The 24,500-nt window shown below is 41.2% G+C and overlaps 1 long non-coding RNA gene across 1 annotated transcript; it reads right to left on the reverse strand.

Annotated features, from left to right (window-relative positions):
• Window positions 1–9,002: 9,002 nt before the first annotated feature.
• LOC119472989 lies at window positions 9,003–21,134 on the reverse strand. The gene is made up of 4 exons (XR_005202157.1): window positions 21,054–21,134; window positions 20,281–20,449; window positions 17,329–17,576; window positions 9,003–9,038 (listed from the first exon to the last, which is right to left on the reverse strand). It is a non-coding gene; the product is annotated as an uncharacterized LOC119472989 (long non-coding RNA).
• Between the last annotated feature and the right edge of the window lie 3,366 nt (window positions 21,135–24,500).

Raw genomic sequence — 24,500 nt, forward strand, 5'->3', positions numbered from 1 at the left:
AATGTATTTTGTCATAATAATCAGGGGAGCACACAAACAATTGTGGGTATTGACACTTATTGTGTGATATGCAATAGCAAAATACAAAAATTGTCAACATCCAAAAACAAACAACTGGTTAAATAATATAATCCCATATATAGAAGTACCATGGTTTATTTTACTAATAAAACCCATGGGTTTAAAGCATGTTTTATGATAAGGGGGAAATAGTCAAGGATGTAATAGACACCTTGATTTTCTCCCCACCATTCAGTTCATTCTGTTTTACATGGCCACAAAATATTTGGAGAGATTGAACTCATCTCCAAAAGAGCTCTCATTTGTCTAAGCCAATGGTTCTCAAAGTGTGGTCTCTAAACCAGCAACATTAGCACCACCTGGAAGCTTGTTACAAATACAAATTCTTGGGCACCATCTTGATCTACTAAATCAGAAACACTGGAGGTGGAGCCCAGAAATGTATGTTTTAACAAGCTTCAAAAGCATTCTGATGTGTGCTCAAATTTAAGAACCATGGGTCTAGGCTATCTTGGTAAACTAATCTCTTACAGCTTGGTTCAGGAATGAGCACATTATTCAACAGGGGCCAAAGAGACATGAAGGAAATTTTGCTGGGAGCTTCTGGGAAAGGTTTTTCCAGGCTTAAGGGAGTCAATAGGAAGAAACAGCCCTTCTTCTCCTGGCCTCCTTTGTGTACAGCTGTAATGCTTGGGATTCCTGAAGCCATGTTGCCTTATTAATTAAAGCAAAAACTGATGGAGCAGAAGATAATGGAGCTGAGAGACAAAAAATGGATGCAGAGCCACTGGATTAAGGGAATTCTAGATTCTGTGCTACTTCTGGGTTTTCAGTAAGGTAAGCTAATCTATTTCTTCATTTCAACGACAGTTTGAGTTGATTGTTTCATTGCTTGTAGCTACAAATTCTCATCTGCTACATGGTATAATCCTAAACTTGAAACACATATATAGAGAAAAAATACTGGAAGAAAAGATATTTAACATATAAACCCTTGTTTTATCTAGGTAGAAGGGTTATAAAACAGGCTTATTTTCCATGTATTTTCCAACTTTTTAAATAATAATTACTTTATTAATCATCAAATATATTTTAAAATAATAGCTGGAGAAGGTTATTTTAAACGTGTTTCTTTTAAAAGAGAGTCAAGACCCACTAAAACAACAGAAGAAATCATGAAGACAAGTGGTATGGGACCCTGGGCAGATGGCAAACCAAAGGAACCAAGAATACAGAGTGCTCAGAATTAGTAGCAGTGAGGTGTTAAAGAGATAATTAACACTTATATTCCAAATAGCAGCTGAATATAAATGAGAACAGATGGGGCTCAATAGCTATGAAAAGACCTAGGGCAGCACAAAGATAAACAAGCAAATATTTAGAGAAAAGAGATTTATAATTAGGACCACTGTGCTCAATTTGTACCAGAGGTTTCATTTCCTTTAACCCTTGCTCCAACTCATTTATTCCAGGATTTATAACAATTAGCTACCTATATTTCTAGTACATACTGCTTATTATACCTAACAAGTATTATTGCATGCTTACTATATTACATGCTTACTATATACTGATCACTGAATATATATTATATCATTTAATCCTCTTTGAGGTAGGTAATATTCAGATTAGGTTGCTAAAGCTTAGAGTGGTTTGTACCTTATCCAAATTTACACACGTGTAAAATTATGAAGCTGAAATTTGAACTGTTCTAACTCCAGAACCTGCCTGCCTGCCTCCATGCTACTATGGCAACCAACAAATGTTTGTGGAATAATAAATGTCATTGTACACATTACCTGGCTTTATGTGATACTGTCAAAATAAACACTTCAAAGCCTTCTCACTCTTTGTTATCTGTGACGCCTAAACACTCCTGGTCAGAGACAAATCCAATTGTTGAATGGACATCCCTGATGAAAGGCAATTTAGAGCCTCTCAAAGGACAGAAGAGAGAAAACCTGAAGCTTGGAACTCTGGACAGACAGTAAGTTAGATAAATACATTTTCAGGGTTCAGAGTTAGTGAGCTCCAATGAGGGGTCACCTATCATTTCATGGACATGATGAGAATTACCTAGAAGGGACTGAAAGAATCTCAGCCTACAACTCAAGCCTTGTTTATTGATGGGTATGACTTAAGGAGTAAATTGAACCAAATCAAGAGAAGCTGGAAAAAAAAAGAGTATCTGTCTAAATAGGAAAGCAGGTTTAAAAATAGTGAGGTTCAGTGGGGTAAACAGATACATCATGAACCTATTCTTTCCCTGGATGCAGTTATCCCACTACCAGCTCCTTTCCAAGAGGACAGACACTGAATTTGCTCCGGATGAAACACCAACCACCAAGAGAAAAAGAGAGTGAAGTATTATGGTAACCACACGAAGCTCAGGGGGAGTTAGTACATCCCAGGCCCCTACTTCCTTATTTCTAATGAGACTTGGCTGTCTTCTTCAAGGGTACCCCCAGCCTGGAGTACAGCACCAGCAAAGAAAGCGTAGCCTGAGAAGTTTTCACAGTCCCATTGTTACTAATCTGAAAAACAATATGGATGACTCATGATACCACCAGTTCCCCCAGCTCCAGCAAAGTTGGTGCTTGAAGCCACAACTACTATAATTGTCACTGAAAGCTACTTGAAGACAGAGCCTGCTCTTGGCTGAGACATGCAGAGAAAGAACAAGGCAGAGAAGAACTTCATTTGTAGGGAAATAAAAAGGTGGTATCAGGACCCTGGGAGCCAGGTGGCTTTTAAACAATTAAGCTCACTTAGGAAAACAAAAGTTATATCTTACTGTACTTTCTACTGTGACAGTTCTAGCTAGGGTTTCTGGCTTTCTGTTTGGCACTGTGTTTGGCCATTGAGGGGGCTGGTGGTCAAGAGGATTCTAGAATTCTGGTGGTGGAAAGAAACAATCTAATCTACCATACCGGATTATAAATTCAAAGGTACACAGACTAAGTGTGTTTTATTCACCAGTGTGTAATCCCCAGAATAGTGAATGAATGGATGCATGCATACTAACTTTCTAGAAATGTCTTAGAATCTCAGGTTGGAAAGTGACCTGAAAATATCTACATCAGCCTCCATAAAATTAGGGACCCCTTTTACAACATTCTTGGCAAGAGTGCATCCCATGTCAACCAGTTCACTAATCCTCTACCTCACTCTAGGAAACCTATTTCATGTTCAGATGGCTATGTTTTTTTATTCATCCTTAGCCTGAACAAGAATCTTTCCTCATTCCTGAAAATTGGAGTCACTGGTCTTCATTTTACTCTCTAGGAAGCCAAAAGTAAGTCAAGACCAAAATATCAGACCATTTTAACAAGACAGCCCTTTGCATATCAATGGTCTTGACTCTACTCCAGGTTTAATATATCTGTTCTTTTAACAGTGTTTGATATTACTACAAGTTCCCTGGACGTACAATTTCCAACATTCCTTAGATCCAACATGTGACCTAAGGAGTATTAGTCTCCAAGTGTTAGCCAGTTTGGAATGGAGTAGGACTATCTGATCCCTGGTCTGAATAGTCCTGATATAATTCCAGTCCAAAATGAGATAAGCATTTAGTCAGCAGAAAAGACTGCTTAAACACTACCTATGAAAAAGCCTCCAAATGCTGAAACATTTATTCACTCATTCATCAAGCATTTACTGAGAACCTAATAATGCATGCCATGCACCGGACCAGATGGTGACTATACAGAGATCAGTTCCACCACTGTAAAACTTGAGTATACTGTACAATGGAAGCTATTGAAGGGTTTTAAGAAAAGGGAAAAATATTATCATTACCCAATTCCTTTCCCATCAAATGATCAATATGCCTAGAATCTTGTTGGTGCCCATCCTATTTTCATGACCTTTTAACACCCTGGCCCAAGAACCCCCATTTAGTGTGGGGTGGTGGAAAAGGCATTTGCTTGGGTATCAGAACTTGATTTTAGTCTTGGCTCTGACAATAATTTGCTTTGCAACTTTAGTTTTGTTTTTTCCCTATTGACTCATCTGTCCATTAAAAAGGTAGTACTAGATCTCTACGACTTCTTCTGAAATATTTTGTTTATCCATACAGAAGCTATGTCTTTAAGCACCTTCAGGTGAAAAAATGAAATCCCTTCCAGAAATGGGGTGCTCCCACTGTCATTGTGTTTCAAATGCAGCTGACTCCTCCTCTCTCTTTCCACACACAGATATCCTTCTGAAGACATTTTTCAGAGCCTCAAAGATAGAGGACATGCTTTTCTTCACCCACAGTATACAATTTATTACTAAGTCCTGATGTTTCTGCCTCCAAACACATAACTGAAATTCATCCTCTTGACTCTCACCCAAGTACTGTGCTACCTCCTCAATGGTCTTCTCACTATTCCCTTTCCACCCTGCAATGCATTCTCTACACATAGTCAGACTGCTCCTTTTAAAGCTTAAATCATGCCCCTCAACCACCTGAGAATAGTGACTTCCTACAGCAGCCAAAATAGAATGCAGGTTCCTTTTCTTAGTTTACAAGGCCTTTCCGAACTAGTCCTGCCTCCTTCTCCGTTGGCCTCTTGCACCTTTCCCTCCCTTGTTCCCTATGTGCCATCCTCCCCGGGCTCTTCCCGTCCATCCCACACACCTAGCTCTTCTTATTCTAATCTCGTTGTACTACCTGTTTCCTCTACTGAGAATGTTCTTTCCCCAATCCTTGGCTGGCATTCTGCCCTCTCTTTTAGGTTTATGCTTCTACATAATCGCCTTCATCAGAAGCTTCTCCTGACCACTCCATCTAAAGAAAAATCAACCAATCCCCATCTCTCTCTCTCTTCCCCCCTACCTCACATACATCCATGTATGCACATGCCATACACATATGTACCCACACAAAGACATGATCATGATTATTTCTCCTTGTTTATTTCTAATAAAGCACTAGCCAACCTGTAATTATCTTGTTGGTTTATTAGTGTGACATCTCTCTCCTCCACTAGAAAATGTTCTATGAGAAAAAGAATTTGGTCTGTCACTCTTTTCCGAGTATTTTGAAGACTATCTGGCAAATAACTGACATTAAAATGTTCTTTGAATGAGTAATACATGAACGAATGAATGAGCGAAGCAATGAATGCCACTCTCGTTTCATGCCTTTTGATACTTGGATGGGCGTCGGGAAAGGAAAGGGTGAAAATAGAAAAAATAAGGGACACTGAAGAGTGATGACTGTGATGGTGAGAGTTAAAGAAAACGTGATAGGGAGCAATAGTCAGCCCTCAAAGTTGTACTAAACATAAAAAAGGAAGTTCTAAATTTCTAAAAACCAGGGATGTCGAGCCAAGATATGGGCTGCCTTGTAAGTGAGTCATTCATTGGTATGTGAACTATGGATGGTAATGTTAAGGCCTAGGCCAGGGAAAAGGAGCACACATAGAATTCAAGGCAGGATCCCCATAAGATGTGCAGAAGGAGCTGTATGGCCACCACCAGGGCTATTGCAGAAGGGATTTATGCATCCTGAGATTGGACTAGGTGTCTAAACAATGACCTCATGGCTAGAGCAGTCCCAGGCCAGTAAGCATGGGAACACGAAACCCCTGCTGAAGAGCTTCCTCCTCCAGTAAATACACCATGTATGTTCAATTAGTTTCTCTGCTCCAGAAGAACTGTCTTTTTGTGCCCTCAGCAATGAGATCCTGCTAATTGAAAACACTTCATTCTATCTGCTTGAGAGGACTGGACTAAACTAGGCTATTGAAATGTAGCACATCCCTAACTGGGGCAGAGGAGCCACAGTAGAGCAGCAGCCCAGACAGTCTAGGGAGAGGATGACGAGAAATGTGTTTCATTTCAGGCACTATTTCAGAAAGGCTAAAATTTCCAGTCTTTAGAGAATGCATTCCAGATAATGAGTCCTCTCAGTCAGGGGAAACATTTTTCCCCTTTGCCTTGGAATGATTCATTTAAATCATTAAAATGATTTAAAAAAAATAGGGGCTCTCCATGTCCTGAACCTGCTTGTAGGGAGGCCAGATTTTGACTCAACAATTTTGCTGTTGAAAGAGGCATTCATTGGTATGTGAACTATGGATGGTTATGTTAAGACCTAGGCCAGAGAAAAGGAGCACACATCAGAATTCAAGGCAGTAACAGCAACGGCAAAAAACAGTAACAACAGAACACCCTATGCCTCTGTGATAAAACAATAACAACAAAACACCCTATGTCTCTGTGAAAACTCCTCTACCACATTGTCTTCTTTCATACAACATTCAAAGAACAAGCGCCACTGTGATCCCATTTTACAGACTACAAAACTGAGCCCCTAGAGTCAAGAGACTTGCCCAGGGTCACAAAGCTAGTGAGTGATAGAGGAAGATGGGCCTCTGGTCTGCTCAAGATAAAATGTGTTCATCTTGTGCTCAAGATGAAATGTGTTCACAAATCACACACACATACAAACCTTCAAAATGCAGATTGAAATGCTGCGGGTCTGGGGCAGGGCCTGAGATTCTGCAATTTTAACATGCTCTATGGTAATGCTAATATGCTGTTCCATGAACCACATTTTGAGGAACAAGATTGTAGGAACAAAAGGATGGCACCTAAAGGTACCAAGAAAATGTTCTTAATTTCCCACTAAGGCACATAAATCACAAATAAAATAAAATGTGGTTTGTTTTTTGGTTCAGTTCTCTGCCTTGGAAACATTAGATCTTAAAGGCTGTAATCTGCTCACCTTAACCTAGAAAAGATTTGTCACATTGTTCTCCAACCCTGCCCCTTTTTCCTCTTAAAAAGAAACCAGCAGTTGGCAATACATAAGGAGACAAACACAATTAAACCCCAAAGAAAAAAAAAAAAACCCACAGCCCTTCCATTTCAATTAGAATCAGCGGCTGTTGGAAATGGGCAAATTTAGAGCTGTAATACCAACGGAAACAGTGAATTCTCAATTGTGATCAAAGGCTTCATTTAGCAGGCTGAAAAGCAAGCATGAGCTTAATTGAACAAGAGAGAGAGAGCCTCCAAAGCAGCCAGCCATAATCAAATAGCATTGAAAAATACAATGCATCAGATGGAGAGGAATTAGCCCCAGGCTCCAAATGCCCTCACCTGACCTATAGATCCCGCAGCTTGCTTCAGGGGAGGAGGACCTCAGCAGTTACCTGGTCCAACTCCACATCTTATGTGGGAATTCACTTTAGGCCAGGAATTTCAAAATCTTTGGCTGTAGTGCAGTTAGAAACACATTTTATACCCAACCCAGTGTATGGGCACCATCTATATATGAATATCTTTAAGTAAAAGCTTCACAAAATAATATGTATTTTTTCAATGTGTGAAGTACTCCAACACTTGCTCTTTTTTCATGTTTTTCAATGCTCAAGAGCCATGAAATTGATTTCAAGACCCACTAATGGGTCATGACCCATATTTTGAAAAACACTGTGTTAGACCATCCCACTTAAGTGGACAACCAGCTCCTTCATCTTACAGGTAAGACAGAAAGACTTTAAACAAATGATACACAGACACATATTTAATGGCACAAATTGAAGTGAAAGGAAAAAAGGAAGAACAGGGATGTGATGGAGATGATAACGGGGGGAACTATTTTAGACCAGAACGATGGCTGGAATGCGTCAGGCAAAGCCTCTCTTGGAAGAATCTTTAAGCTGGGACTAAAGAATGAATAGAGTAGCCAGGTGAAAAAAGAAAGATGGGTATCTTTAAACTTCCCTTGTTCTGGGAAATGTGTGGTTATCTATGGCAACCTTACATGGTAATAGCAGCAGCAGCAGCTGCTGCATCTGCCCAAGCCAGGTTCATCAAGTTTTACTATTTGTCGAAGGTTGAGCCAAGTGCTTCATGGGGCTACTGAAGCTTAAGGGAACCAACTGCCTGGTTTAAATCCCAGCTCCACCCTTTACAAGGTGTGTGATTTGGGGCCAGTTAGTTCAGTTTCCTCAACTGTGGAGAAGGGATTATTCATGGTTCATGCCTCATCATAGTGTTGCTAGGATTAAATCAGTTAATACAAGTTACGGGGCTTAGAACAATTCCTGGTGTACGGTAAGTACAAAATAAATTGCTGAATAAGGAGATGTGGACTTGAAATCTTCAACAACTTGCTTCAAGCAAGCACCACCTGTCTGTTGACACCAGGAAAGAAACCCATTTGCCATCCCTAAACTGGCTGGTTTCCAAGAGGTGTTTTGATTTATTTTGTTTTTTCCATAACAATATTATAAACCTAGTGGGATAGAGGGCTGAAGTCCTCAACTCTGCAGAGCCTTAGAGACAAAGGAGGCAAGGAGAAAGGGAATGAGTCTGATTCCCTGTTCCTAATTGCCATCTCAAGCCTTGCATTCACCACTATTCTCTCTCCTGTCTGATGTATTTCCCTCAGCACCAAGGATACAGTTGATTTCTCTAGAGAACTATAATAATGAAATTATAGTATGTTTACTTGATGCAGAAAACCTCTGGATAGATAGTAAATTAGTGGCCTCACAGTGTTGAAAAATCTTCAAGCTTTCAAGAGGCCTAAACAGATCCAAAATGCCAGGTTCAAGTCACATCAATAATTAAAATTAAATTATTGTGCTGAGCTGAAAGTCATCTCCAATATAACATTTTTAAAAATGGTTCTCCAAAGAAGAACTCTATCTTGGCTTCAGGGAGGCATCTATCATAAACCCACAGAATCAGAGACAAAAAATGCAAGCTGTGTCCATTGTGCGCATGCTACAGCTAATGCCCCAGGATGGGCAAGAACAGAGAGGCACAGATGGGCATACAAAAACACCCATTGCTGGGGAGAGGCAATAAAAATGAGGAGCAAGCCTAATATTTGTAGGTTTACTGTTTACATCCGTCTTCTCAATTCATCCACTCACTGTCTCTGCAAAGTAGGCAAGGCAGATTTCCAGTCTCATTATGCAGATGAGGAAACCGAGGCTTTATATGGTATAGTGGCTGGAGTCAAGACACATGGCCAGTAAGTGGTGCAGATGGGATGAATATTCATCCTGGAGTAAAGGAAAGATAGGGAGAAAGGAAAGAAGTAGAAAAAAGGAAATCGGCATGCCTGTCTTAATAGCAGAATATGATATAAAATTTAAACACAAAAGACATGGCTTGGGACAATTCAGCAAATTCACACAAAAAGGGTAGTTATTAAAATTATGCTTGTGCCTATGCACTCTTGGAAGATGTTTATGATGTTCTTACACTGCTATTGGCATAACAATACTTAGCCAAAAATTGACCATGGGCTAAAGACCTGTCTAAACATTTTACATGAATTAATAATTATCCACTGAATCCTTTTAAAAACACTACAAGGTAGAAGTTATCATTTTACAGTTGAGAACCCCAAGTCCAGAGAAGTAGATTATTTGTGAAACACACACAGCTAGTGAGTGTAGGTCTGACAGCCAAGCCCAAACGTTTAGTCACTTAAGCATGCTATCTTCCTAGAGACCTGATGGAAAGAGGTGAGCATTAGTTGCACCAATCTATAGCAAATGGATGAATTCATATCAACCAAGGATTAAACTGAATGCACACAGTTCCCGTGCACCCTAGCAGGCACCCTTATTGAGCTAATGAAATGGTAACTTCTGTTACTTACTTGACAAATATTTGTTAAGCACTGACTATGTGTCAAGCCCTGTGTGAACACTGGAATTATAGCAGTAAGTACATCAATAAAACTCTCTGCCCTCATGAAACTTTCACAGGGTACAGGAGCAGATTAAAACAAAACAAGTGATATAAATATTATGTTAGCTGGTACCAAGTGCTGCAGAGAAAATTTAAACAGGAATGGGAGATGGGAAGCAATTTTTAAAAAACGATGACCAGGAAAGGCCTCACTGAAAACGGTGATCTTTGGGTAATGTCTTAAAGCAGATGATGCAGTGAGCTGTGTCGATATCTAGGGAAAGAACATTCTAGATAAAAAGAGAGCAAGAGCAAAGCCTCTGCAGTGAGAACAATACAGAAGAATAGGTGGCTGGAATGGAATTTTGTAGGAAATGAGGTCAGAGGCCACAAGGCCAGGAGATGTGGGGCCCAAGGGGCTATTATTAAGACTTGGGCTGTGTGGGAGATGGGAGCCATTGGAGGTTTCGCAGAGGAGTGACAAGATCTAAGATCCAACTCACCTTTATGTGATAACTCTGGCTGCCATTTAAACAACAGACTCAGTGGGCAAGGGTGGGAGTAGGGAGGCCAGTAGGGAAGTGAGGTGATGGCAGCTCATTACTAATAATTATTACAATATGAGCATGGTCCTTTACTTTCTACCAGTCCCTTCATATAAATTATTTCACTTAATCTCCATTTAGATAAAGAAACTGAAGCTATGGCTTATTGAAGTGACTAGCTATCTGGCTGGCTTAAAATCTCTCAGTAAGTTAGTGGCAGAGCTGAATCTTAAATCTGGAGTATTTTTATTTCTATGCAGTTCTCAAGTCCCCTTTGATATTCACCTCCTACCCAATTGCCTGGGCTCTCTGACGTCTGTGGGTTCAGATGATACCCAATTGACCATCACGGCCAGCCACAGAGTCTGACTATAAATATCACTGATAAGTATCTGGTAACCAGCAGACAGGTGGCAGAACCCACATCACATGGAATAGAATCCAACAAAAAGAAAAGTCATCATCGAGCTCTGTCCTCATGAGGGCATGAGCCTCCTGAACAATGCACAGCAGGAAGGGAGGTCAGGGGGCTCTTAGAATGTCAACTGATGTTTATTCAGCACTTCTGTGTGCTCAGAACAATATTAGATGCCATTTGAGAGACAGAAAGGAAGAAAATTCTCTGTTGTCAAGGAGATTACAATTCAGTGGGGAAAGAAGACACTCACTTGGGGGTAGGAAAGACAATGCAACTGAGCAGATGAGGTGTCACACACAGACTGAATGCTCAGGGTTTCAGGGCTCAAGGAGTTCAGTGAAGGTTGAAGATATTAGGAAGGAAGGGGAGGAAAAAGTCTTGAGAAAGAAAACTTCTGGATCATTTCAAAAGGTGGTCACCAAATTCTATAATCTGAGTGTTTCTAACCATCTCAGGAAACCCTTCAAATGTCGCTTTTAGTCTTGGTATGCCATACAGCCTTAGAAAGTCTATTTTTACTTTCCACATTGGTTTGCCCCTTTGAGGGTCCCAAACATACATGCCACCAGAAGAGGGATTTTAACCAAGAAGTCCAAGCCAAGCAAGCCTTCTTATAAGATGGCCAATAAGGAATTTAAAACGTCCAAGCTAGGAAGGTCTTTAGCGGCTGTCTAGTCCAGGGATCAGTAAACTATGGCCCACAGGCTGGCCTCTTATTTCATAAACAGTTTTATTAAGACAACCATGCCCTTTTGTTGACATATTGTCTATGGCTGCTTTCATGCTACAACAGCAGAGATCAGTCATTGTAGCAGAGACTGCATGGCCCTCAGAGCCTAAAATAATTCTCTGGTCCTTTAGGAAACACTTGTTGACCCATGTTCTAGTTCAACTCCTTTATTCTGGAAGTATGAAAACAGAGGCCCAGAGTGGCTAAGAAAACTGCCCAGTGTTATTGGATGAGTTTAAGTGCTGTCCAGCCTAGAATAGGAAAAGTAATGTGAGAATTGGTCATCCTTCATTCATTTGGTTATTCACTCAACAACTTTTTTATCATCATCATGGACCAGGCACTGAGTAAGAAGACTATAGATAAAGCTTCTGCCCTTAGCGTTCCTGTTTGAGAAAGGAGGAGAAGGACATTTTAAAAAGTGAAGAAAATAACTACAAAGCATGCTGACTGCTCTAAAATAAACTAACATAGGGATGGGACAGAATGTAACTTGGGGAAGAGAGGGAAATATTTCAGACAGGGAATCAGGAAAGAGCTTTCTGAGGAGGTGAGGTTTGAACTGGGCCTTAAGTAATAAAAGCCATGAGGTGGCTTCATGCACTTCATGGTGGAAGGGCATTCATGCACAGGGAATAGGAACTGCAAAATCTCTGAGGCAGCAACAAGCTTCGCATGTGCAGAGAACAGCAAGAAGGTGCACATGTACAGAAAAGGGTGAAACAGACAAGACTGTTATGAAGTAAGGGCAGAGGTGAGCCAGTGCCTGTAGGTGGTGGCAACTATCTCCTGAGCATATTTTCACTCCACTTACATCATCACCATTATTTTCTTCATCCCCATAGTGAGGTTCCAAAAAGCCCAGGAAGGGAACATGTGATACCTGTATTTGCATGCTATAGAAAGCAGTGCTAGGTTAATTACAGAGTTCTTAGCTATAGCCATGTTATAGTTCCCTCCTAGCCAGGGATGCATAGCACTTTCAATGATTGTGAGGGCATATTTCACCTTCTTCAGACCACAAGACAGGCAGCCCACTAGTTAGTCATTTGGAGTCGTCTATACCTGGATTTGAATCCTGACTCTTCCTGACCTTGCACAAGTAGCTTGTGTGTTTCTGAGCCTTCAGTAAATGGAGGTAATTGTACCTACTTTCTTGAGTTGTGAGAAGAATTAGATAAGACAATGTGGGTACAGCTTAGCCTTGACTCAGTGCCTGGTACATGCTCAACAATTTGTTATGTATGTATTATTACTAGTCAGATACACACTGGTAGAACTTGCCACTGCATCTCAGTCTTTGTGTGCCAAAGACACAGAAATTTCTCACTACTGTCAAGTTGTCAAATGCATGAGCAGAAAGAACAAATTCCAGAGAAGCCAAATGACCAGCCCAAGGCACTTAAGAAGAGTCGCACGATGACTCAGGCCTTCAGTGCCCACCCCAGCTGCTCACTACATTTCACCAACACAGCAGTCTCAGTTATACTTTGACCACTGACCTCTGAGCAAAAACCACTGTACTTTGAAAACAAGGGTGGGAAGGGACCAAAGAAGTCCTTTGAACAGCCCTGCAGAATTCAAGAGTTCTTATAATGTGCCTGCTATATGTTATGGATACAAAGATGAATGGTCCATACTCACTGTACCCTTGAGGAATTTCCAGGTTTGTGGAGAAGACAGTTATACAATTAAAATCTTGAGGGTAATCTGCCTATCAAATAAAATAATTTACTCAGCTCAGGGAGTCAGGGACAGGAACCAGAGAGAAAGTGACACCTGAGCTGACTCTTGAAAGGTATTGAGTAAACCAGAAGGAGATTGGCTTGGCTGAGCAGAGGGTGATAAGACTGAAAAGCACAGCTAATGGAGGGCCTGAACCCCTGAACCAAGGAGCTTGGACTTGATGGGCAAAAAGGAGGCAAGGTCATCCTAGGTGCAGACTACAAGGATTTGAGGGAGCAGGACCAGAAACAGCACAACCAGTTCTGAGCCTACATTGCAAGTCCAGGCAAGAAGCAACAAAGATCTGAGCTATAACCATAAGGGAAGGGAAGAAAAGAAGACACCAATTCTGGAGCCTCTGGTAAGGAGAATCTGCACCATGTAGCAACAAAGTGGGATGCTAAGACAAGGAAGAGAGAGAAGGGGCAGCTGCTCAGCTGGGTCTGCCTTTCACCACGCGGGGAAATCCAGAGAAATGGCAGGTGGGAGCAGGGAAGGAAGGCTGAGTTCATCACAGAAAAAGAAGCAATCGAGCATGGTGTTTTTCAATGGTGGTTTTTTTCTTCTTCTTTCTTGGTGATAATGCTTTCAAACTTCTGTGACAAAACAAACAAACAAAAAAAAAAAAAAAACGGAAGAAATCAGACATGCCCCAGGTGAAGGAGAGGAAGGAACAGAGGCCATTCCTCTCCTCACAGACCCCCGAGAAATGACAGCCGTTCAGTTCCTTGGATCTTTGATCTGATACAGTGGAGGCTGGGTTTTTAAGACCGGGAGAATGCAGTTTGAAAAATTACTGCTGTAAAGAAAAAACAAATAATCCCATTAAAAAGTGGGCAACTGATATGAATAGATATTTCTCAAAAGAAGATATACAAATGGCCAGAAAATGTGAACAGACCTTCAAAGTCACTAATCACTAGGAAAATGCAAATTAAAACCACAATGAGATACCACCTCACTCCAGCCAGAATGGCCATTATTAAAAAGTCAAAAAACAATAGCTGTGGGCATAGAGGTGGATGTGATGAATATGGGATGCTTATACATTGCTGGTGGGAATGTAAATTAGTACAACTGGAAAACAGTCCAGAGATTTTTCAAGGAAATAAAAGCAGATCTAACATTCCATCCAGCAATTTCACTACTGGGTATCTAGCCAAAGGAGAATAAGTCATGATATCAAAAAGATACCAGTACACATACGTTTATTGCAGCACAATTCACAATTGCAAAGATATGGAACCAGTCTAAGTGCCCATCAGCTGATAAGTGGATAAAGGAAATGTGGGCCACCTGTGGTGACTCACACCTGCAATCCCAGCACTTTGGGAGGTCAGGGCAGGCAGATTGCTTGATCCCAGGAGTTCAAGACCAGCCTGGGCAGCACGGTGAGACCCCATCTCTACCAAAAAAAAAAAAAAAAAAAAAAAAAAAAGCCATGAGTGGCGCCATGCACCTGTAGTCCCAGCTACTCGGAAGGCTGAAGTGGGAGGATGGATCCCTTGGGCTCAGGAGGCAGAGGTTGCAGTGAGCTGAAATCGCACCACTGCACTCCAGCCTGGGTGACAGAGCAAGGCCCTGTCTCAAAAAACAGAAAGAAAGAAAAAAATATGTGGTATATTCAGCCACACAGAAGAATGAAATAATGTCTTTTGCAACAATCTGGAGCTAGCAGCTATTATTCTGAGTGAATAACTCAGGAATGGAAAATCAAATATCACATGTTCTCACTTACAAGTGAGAGCTAAGCTATGGGTACAAAAAGGCAAACAGAGTGATGTAATGGACACTGAAGTCTCAGAAGCAGGGGTTGGAAAGTGGGTGAGGGATAAAAACTACATAATGGGTACCAGGTACACTACTCCAGTGATGGGTGCACTAAAATCTTAGACTTCACCACCATACAATTCATCCATGAAACAAAAAATCACTTGTACCCTTAAAGCTTTTGAAATGTTTAAAAAGGAAAAAAAAAGGAAAACTAATCTTGTGGTGTGTGAGCCCACAGGAGGCCTCAGAGGAAACGGCCAGGAGCTCCAAGGGCAAATGCAACAAATCCATACTAGAACCAGGGCTTTGGGCATATTTTCCACCCTCCACTACCCAAGAGCATATTGTCCATCTTCTATCCCGCCTCACAAAATTACGAAAATGATAAGACTCAAACCTAAATTACAAAAGAGGCCGGAGCCTAGCCCTCTCTGCCCCATCCCTGTAATGATTCTGTTCCTGAACAGGACCTTACCAGCCTTTCCCTTCTACTCTCCCATGCCCACCTTGTTAACTGAAACCACCTCAGACCCCACAGCAGCCTGGACCCTTCCACTGGCCTAGCCACCCCCAGTACACAGAGCACGAAAGCTGCTGCCATGTCTCTGCTACTGCTATACCAGCCTGCCTTTCTGTTTTCCCTGGGCCTGATTATTTTAAGCTGCCTCTGAGGCCCCGCCGGGCTGGGCCCAGTGTTATCTCCTGTATGCAGTTACCGCCTTGTTAAAAGGCAATCAGAGGAGCTGACTTTCATAAATGTTAACACCCTCAATGTGAAGTCTGGCAATTAAAACTCCTCCCCAGGATCTCTGAAACAGGCCTATGGAAAATCCCTCATCTTAATAAGCTTCTATCATCAGAGAACGCTGAGAGAAAGCAGGGATAAGGAGGAGGCATTAAAACTTTCAAAGGGGAGAGAAGCAACCAAGAAAGGCACCTCCCTCTGTTTCTCATCCCTCCCTCTGAGGATCCCACTCCAGGCCAATTTCATCCAACCAGCCTGAGAAGCAAATACACATGCTCAGGAAGGCCTTAGGGGTCATCTTGTTCAGTGGTGTTTAGATTTTTTGTGCCTTAGACTCACCTGGAGGGCTCCTTAAAACACAGATTGCCAGGGTTTAATGTCTGATTCAGTGGGCCTAGGGTAGGGCCTGAGAATTTGCATGTCTAGCAAGTACTCAAATGCTGCCACCACTGATGGTCCAGGGACCACAGCTTGAGAACCACTGATCTATCCCAATATTGTCATATTACAGATGGGAAAACTGAGGCCCAGAGAGATAGGAACTTGCTCAAGATCTCCTGTCTAGTCAGTGCACCCCATTTGAAAGGATCAAAGCAAATCTCTTGAGAGCAATTCCCAAATGTATGTTTTAAATTCTTTTTTCTCCATAGAATTTAAAACATTGTGTTTATTAACAGTCATCATCACCATTGTCATCATTATCCTGAAATGAGATCCTTGAAGTCAAAGGAAGAAATAGTCAGTAGTTGGCATGCCAAGTAACAGACAGCCTGCCTCATCAATACACAGGAGGCCAAATTAGAAAAGAGTTCTCCTAAGTGAGTTCTTTGACAAGATTTCCTTTCTTTCTTCCTTAGATCAGGCTAGAGGCAGGTTAGATTAGATTTAGGTCCAGATTGGATTTCAGAGCCCTTAGACATCACTTAGCTCCCTGATCACCCAAACAGAAACACATGCCATCCTATTATTCCTGTCACTTCTCAGTGCCTGAAATCCATACTTACTTGTTTTCTTGCTTCCCAACCATCTCCTCCACTAAAACCCATGTTCATGAGAGCATGGATGTTCTTGGAACAGTGCCTGACACTTACAGGTTTCTAATAAGTATTTGTTGATTAATTATCTTAGCTGAGTGAGAGCCATATTAGCTTGGAAAGGATTCATTAATCTGATGAATTTATTGACACTTGGCAGAGATTTGAGTGTTGAGGCCATACGCTGAGAAAGATGTGATCAGGTAGAAGGCAGAAAGGTTACCCTGGCACCAAGATCCCAAGAAGCAGCAGGAAAAAAAAAGAGGGAACACTCACTGGGCTAGGTAGGGGGTGGAGGGAAGGGGAGGGGAGGGACATCTGTGGGCGGGGAGGATGGGGAGGAATAACACCAGGAAAAATGCCTGGTGAAGGTGAGGGGGAGGATGGAGACAGCAAACCACCACAGCATGTATGTACCTATGTAACAATTCTATGCAGGATGTGCACATGTACCCCAGAGCCCAAAGTACAATTTTTTTAAAAAGTTGCTAAAATGGCAAAGAGATTGTAAGGGCCAATCGCAGCCACTGTCCCTTACCCCTGCAACACACACACAAGCCCTCACACATATTTTCACACATGCCCCACACTCTGCCTCACAAGAAAAACAGCTTAGCAGCTGAGCTATCCAAATCACACCACAAAGATCCCAGACAGGGGGAAAGATCATCCATTATAATTACTGTGTGGGAGCTTCCATACGGCACCCTGCTAAGAGCAGGGAAGCAAAACGGATCAGAACAGACAGCTTATTAAATTATCCAGTGCATCAACTCAATGAGCACTTCCAAATGGTTTTCTTTCTTTTCCTCTTTTTTTTTCTGTCTATGAGTTTTTAATATTTGCTTTCCTTCTGCTATTTAGAATTCCCCTTAGGTGTTTGGATCACTGCTCTCCTTCTGCCAGCTGCTGTATCTTATCAACCACCTTCCTGAGTCATTCACATAGTTTCAGAGATACAGCAAGAGTCATGTTGCAGACTGGACCCAGCTTTTGAAGTTAGAGGAACCATGTTTGAGTCTTGGTTCTTCTGTGTGATCCTGGGCATGCTATGAATTTGCCTGAGCTGTGGATTCCTCAAATAAGGGGGATAGCACAGCTCAGTTTGTGGTAGAGATTAGAGGGGATGGTGTATAGTAGCCCATCTTCCAAGCTGCCAAAAGAGGAACAGGTGTGAGCTGCCAGGACCACGTCAGATGGATTTTTGTTCTTTGTCTAAGGCACAAAGTCATTTGGCAAGTTCTAGGAAAAGGTCCTGTGCCTCCAGATAGCTCTACAAAAATGCACTACAGAAGAGCTTTTCAATTTGATTAGTGAATATCCACCTTGAAAATGCAAATAGATGGGTGGAAGAATGCATCTGTCTACCTTTCAGTGATCCTCACTTTAGTGTGAATCTAATTAAAAGTATTCCTTTCCATTAAAGAATGAATCTTCTGGTAGAGTTTGGGCAAGCAGGAAGGAAATATTTTAGCTTGGGAATACTACAAAAGCAACTTTGCGGGAAGGGGCAAGTTGCACCCCTTAGAATCTGGGTGGCTGTAAACAGAAGTGAAATTCTCTAAACTCCAGTTTCCTCATCTGTAAAATAAGGGTAATAGTATCTACTAGAGTCATTATTAGAATTAAATAAGATAAAGTACGAACCACTTAGCATGAGCATGGCACAGAAAAGAACTTAGTGAAACTTAACTACCACTACAGTTACTAAGAGTGGTATCATTATTATAATATTTATTTTTATTACTACAACTACTAGCTGTCAATAAGCAGCATATGGCCCTCTGAACCTTGTTTGGAAAGATGCCCATCTTTCCAAGCCTCTTTTGTATCATTAATTTATTGCTGTTTAATAAAGCAACTCAAACTTGGTGGCCTAAAACAACCACCATTTATTTTGCTCATGAATCTATAATTCAGGTAGGACCTAGGGGGATGGCTGACCTCTGCTATATATGGCATCAGTTGGGGCAGCTTCTCTGAAGACTAGAGGATCTACTTTCAGTGTTGCTCACTTACACTGCTTTTAAAAAAAAAATGGTGCTGCCTCTTGGCTGGGAACTCAGCCAGGGATGTCGGTTTCAGATCCTCTGAATGAGTTGTTTGGGCTTCTAAACAGCGTGGTGACTGAGTTGCAAGAGGGAGCTTCTCAAGAGAATAAAAGAACATGGCATTTTTATGACTTAGCCTCAGAAGTCACCTTATGTCCCTTCCTCTGTACTGTTTGCCCAGGCAGTCACAAAGATGCACCCAGATTCAAGGGGAGGGGACATAGATCCTACCTCTTCATGTGGGAGTGTTAAGACTCTAGAACAACATGCGGAATGGAAAATATTGTTGCAGTCTTCTTTAGAAAATATACTCTGCCATACCTCTCAGGAAAGTCTTTCTGAATTCTTCACCCTCACCAGTTATATGACCTCCCTTGGTGTCCAAATTTGTTGTAGCACTCACATTACCCTGGAATGTTCAGCACAGTCTTTTGGTTTTTCCAGTATCCAAACTGAATGGCATGGAGATGCCATTCAGAAAAAGGAAATAGAGATGCTTTACGATTTGATCTTGATATCATTGTTTGGATACAGACAGCTCTGGAATATAATTTCACCCATTTGGAACCTTTTTTGAGTCAGAGTTTCACTCTTGTTGTCCAGGCTGGAGTGCAGTGGCATGATCTCAGCTCACTACAACCTCCGCCTCCCGGGTTAAAACGATTCTTCTGCCTCAGCCTTCCAAGTAGCTGGGATTACAGGCATGTGCCACCACACCCGGCTAATTTTGTATTTTTTAGTAGAGATGGTGTTTCTCCATGTTGATCAGGCTGGTCTTGAACTCCTGACCTCAGGTGATCCACCTGCCTCAGCTGCCCAAAATGTTGGGATTACAGGTGTAAGCTACTGCACCTGGCCCATTTAGAACATTTCAACCTCTCTATTTCCTCATCTATGAAACAAGGTGATGCCTTGTTTCATACTAATGATGCCTCAATGAATTTATTGAGAAAATTATATTAAGCACATCTAACTTCATGAAGCACTTGACATATATTAGTAAACCTGGCTTTTAAGTGTTACCACAAAAATGTTAGCTATTATGATTGATACCACTAAGCTGGAATTTGCAACAATTCAAACAGAAAATAGATTTTTCTTACCCTAAGAACTTCCTTGTGTTATAACTAGTGAAAATTATGGTGGAGAAAATGTCAGAAAGTGGAGCAGAGAGGAAAAATATCTGAAATATGTATGGCACAGCTTTTTTAAGCCTTTCACATGGAAGAGGTGGGGCTTGTATGGCATCCTCCAAGCTGAGTCCATTTTGGAGAAGTAGTGGAAGGGGAGAAGAGCATGAATGAGTTGAGAAAACTGGGCCAGTCTGAAGGGTCTGAAGGAGCCACATCAAGCAGAGAGTGCCCTGCCATGCCCAACCAGACCACACAATGCAGAAGATGACATTTCAGATGCCCTCCAGCTCAAAAAGTCTCTACTCCTGCATTAGCAGAGTTCTTTGTCACAAAGAGAACCTCTTAATCCACAAAGGGAACTTAATGGAAAGGTGCTGGAATGTTCAAGAAGAGAGGAAGAGGGCTGGCTCCAGGAGCCTGGGCAGCAGGGAAGGCTTGTGGCCCTTCTTACCAGAATGCTGCTATGGCAGGGGATACGGCTCCAGGGACCATCATGATCAGAGTGTTTCCATCCCAAGTTTCCTATTTCCAATGTCTTACCCTGGGTTAATCGGCTATGGTGAGGGAAGCAGGATCCCATACTGTGGAAGTGACTGCTGTTATCCCACATAAAGGGACAACTGTAGAGAAAGAGAACAAGGCAGAATTGACATAGAAAGGCAGCAGTGGGCAGGGAGCCCCGCCACAGAAAATGTTCTCATCATCCTCCTCCTCCTCCCTCTCCATTGTCATAAAAACTGCTCTGTATTGGGTGGCAGGATGGAGTTCAGATAATTTAATAAGCAGAATGTTTATTATTCATCTGTCATGTGCTTAGGGCTACAGATACAGAAATGAACGGACACTGCATTTCACAGCACAGGATATACTTAGTCGTTAAGAATCCCTAGTTGGGAATGACAAAGATCAGGATTCAAATTCCAGTTCTGCCCCTTATGCATTGTGTAAATTTGGCTCTGTCTCCTCAAGCTACGGTGAAGACTGCCTAATAATTGTGCCTACCTTACAGGTTATTATAGTTCATCACAAGGATTTAACAAGAGAAAGTAAGCAGCCCTCGTGCGATGCCTTACACCTGCTGAGCATTGCATATACTTGACTATGACTCTGACTGTAACAAAAAAAAAAAAAAAGAAAAAGAAAGAAAGAAGAAAAGAAAGAAAGAGAAAGAAAGAAAGGAAGGAAAAAAAAAAAAAAAAAAGAGGACTTCCCTGCCAATTTTACCTGTAAGTGCTAGAAGAGACTGTATATTCTTATTCCAGGGTATAGACAGATGTCCTGCCCAGTGGGATCCAGCCCCACAAATATCAGAATCACCTAGGAAACCAGTTAACAAAGCAGCCCCCAGCATTGCTCCCAGATCATCTGATTCAGGACATCAGGAGAATGGTCTGGAATCTACATTTAAAGCTGCTCGTCACAATCTAAGTGAATCTATATTTAAAGCTTCTTGTCACAATCTAAGTGATTTTAATACATAATTACTATGAATACCAGTGTTCTAGACTAGAAAATCCTCTTACTTAAAGACAAGGAAACTGACAACGATGGAAAGAAAACAATTCAACTTAAGATCCACAATGAGAATTACTGGGCAAATTAGTTTTCTATTGTTGTGTAACAAATTACCACAGACTTAGTGGCTTAAAACAATACGGTAAAACTTTATTTTTTCCTAGCTTCTGTAGGTCAGAAGTCTAAGCTTAAGATGGCTGAGCCCTCTGCTCTTTGGTCCCAAAAGGCTGAAATTAAGGTGTTGGCTGGCTGCCATCCTTTCTACAGCTCAAGGATCCTCTTTCAAGCTTTCATGGTTGTAGGCAGAATTCCATTTCTTGGGGTTATAGGACTAAGGGCTCTGTTTCATGGCGGCTATTAGTCAGGGGTCACTCAAGTCCTAGAGGCACTCTCCAGCCTTGCCATGTGGCCCCCTCCATCTCTAAAGCCAGCAATGGAGAACCTTCTCACATTGAATATTCCTCATGCTTTGAATCTCTCACTTCCCCTGTCTCTAAATTCTACACTTAGATGTAAAGGGCTGATATGTAGTTAGGTGAGTCCTACCTATCTGATTAACTCAAAGTCAACTAATTAGTAACCTTTATAACAGCTACACAATCCCTTTTGCTGTATGCCATAATATAACCAAGGAAGTTATAGCTGTGATAATCACAAGTTTTGCCTACACTCAAGGGAAGGAGGTTATAAAAGGGAAAGGGTCATGGGAGGTCATTTTAGAATTCTGCCTACTACACTGGGAATATAATCTAAAACTTAGACAAAACACAGCTTGTCAGTCATGCAGAAGTCACCGCCCTTCACATTACAGCAATAGCTTCCTAACTCCTAAATCAACATTTGTACCTCCAAACCAAATAATACAAGAAAAGCTCATTGATGTAAGATGTAGCTTATAACTGTTATTTCAAGGCATTCTAAGCATGTAGGTTGTCAATGTCTTGAACAAACACCTTCTTTGGTGTACCTAGTGAAAAATTGACAGTTGGGTTTATTCACCAACTCTGGCCTATGTCCAGCAAACACAGCTGAAATGGAACTTAAACTGACCATCTAAGCCAACCACTCACAAAATCGAGTGCCCAAACAGAAAAACCAGGTGAGAACGACAAAGGAACCCAACCTAGTACAGGTTGAGTATATCTTGTCTGAAATGCTTAAGACCAGAAGTGTTAAATATTTTGGATTTTTTTTATTTTGGAATGTTCACATTATACTTACCATTTCCCCTAATCTGAAAATGCTCCAGTGAGCATTTCCTTTTAGCATCATGTCAGAATTCCATAAGTTTTGAATTTTGGGGCATTTCAGATTTCAGATTTTTGAAGTAAGGATACTAAATCTATACCTCCTAGGTACCTAGCACAATCTTTGTACATTATCTCATTTAAGAGTTAAGACAATCTCATTAAATAGACATTATTATTCCTATTATAAATAAAGATTATGAGATCTTTGGGGAAAAAAAATACAGGTAGCAAGAGGTAGCACCAGGATTAAACCTAAGTCAGGTCAGTCTAACTTCAAACTACATGTTCTATCCACAGATCCAATCTTAATAACTGTTGCCTTTTTTCTCTACTAATTCAATCATGAAATATATTTTTTTAAGACAAACAAAAAATCTCCACCAGCAAAACAAGGCAATGTCCCTCATGCAGTCTTAAAAAATAACTACCTTTTGTTCCTGCCCTAAGTAAAACTAAATCTTTCCAACAGTGTCAGATGTATTACTAATTACACAATTACATTATGCAGTCATGCTTGTAATAAAATTCTTGGAGTGCTTTTAGTAAATTCAACTTTGAAGAAAATAATGACTTGCTTTAAAATTATTTACTAAATTAAGCAATTTTTTACTCAACATTGTTTTTAATAATTCAAGAACAAGATGTTTTATTATGAACATTTTCTAAAACAAGTTTAAAAAACAATTTTATTCTTATGAGTATGAGCATGCTTGTTCAGTAAGGTATTTCTTAAAAATATTTAATATTTCTGTTTTGCCAGACAGTGAAAGGTTTTTCACACGTTCCATGATTCTTTCAACTGGAATGCATCTTCCTCCTGCCCCCAGGGCTGGCAGAGTGGGGAAGAAAAGCCACAATGTCATTTATATCACTCAGCACGTTACCACAGATGTTTGCAAATTCTTGGGATGAAGGGGAAATAAAGGTGCCATAACAGAAGTTTTTCCCTCTTTTCCAAAGACGGTTGCAACCTTCCCCATCTCAAATGATTTTCTGCAATGTGATTTTGAACACCCATTCCTCAAGAAGTGAGATCTAACTTGATCTCCTAGAATCTTGGTGGCCCTGTGACTACAAAGACCAGTGGAATATGGCAGAAGTGGTGTCAGTTCTGGAATCAGCCCTCAACTGGCCAGGTGGCTTCTGCTTCCTTTTTTGGACCACTCAATTTTGCAATGTTCCCTCTGAGAACCCATCCAACATGCTGTGACATGCACAACCACATGGAGAGACCCTGTGGAGGCACTCTTGTCAACTTCCAGCTTCACTGTCAGTCATGGGAGGCAACCATCTTGAATGCCCAGCCCAGTGGCGGCTTTAGATGCCTGCATCCCAGCCACCATCTGACTGCAACCTCACCAGCAACCCACTTGAGAGCCACCCAACTGAGCCCAATCAACGCACAGAAACATGAATGAAGATAAATTGTGACTTTGAATCACTGAAATTTGGGGACATTTATTATGCAGCAATAGATACCCAGATACTCCTCTTCCTATTAGTCATATATGTTAACTAAGACCAGACCTGGCCACTAAGTAACTGCCTCCATGAAGGAACCATTAGAAATGTCCTGCTTTTCTTTGAGTCTCCATTTTCCTATCTGGGAAAAAAGAGGTAGGGCTAGATCAGGAGTCAAAATGTAGAGGCCATGATGGGTAGTCAATGGTTAGAAACAATATTTCTAAAAACCTGATGAAAGACACACATTTACATGTGATGAAGCCACATTGGCTAACTAAAAACCAAGTTTCCTTGTTTTTAACTGAAATTGCTCTGTGTATCAGCACTGTTCCTTCTGGTAGTCAGAAGCTGGCTAGCAGTCCCAGATGGCTTGGATAGCTAAAAATGAAATAAAGAATTAAATGCTGCTTAGTTCATGCAGTTTGTTCAGCATAGGAAAAAA

The sequence above is a fragment of the Cebus imitator genome, unplaced genomic scaffold (genome assembly GCF_001604975.1).
Source record: "Cebus imitator isolate Cc_AM_T3 unplaced genomic scaffold, Cebus_imitator-1.0 Scaffold126, whole genome shotgun sequence".
NCBI lineage: Eukaryota > Metazoa > Chordata > Mammalia > Primates > Cebidae > Cebus > Cebus imitator.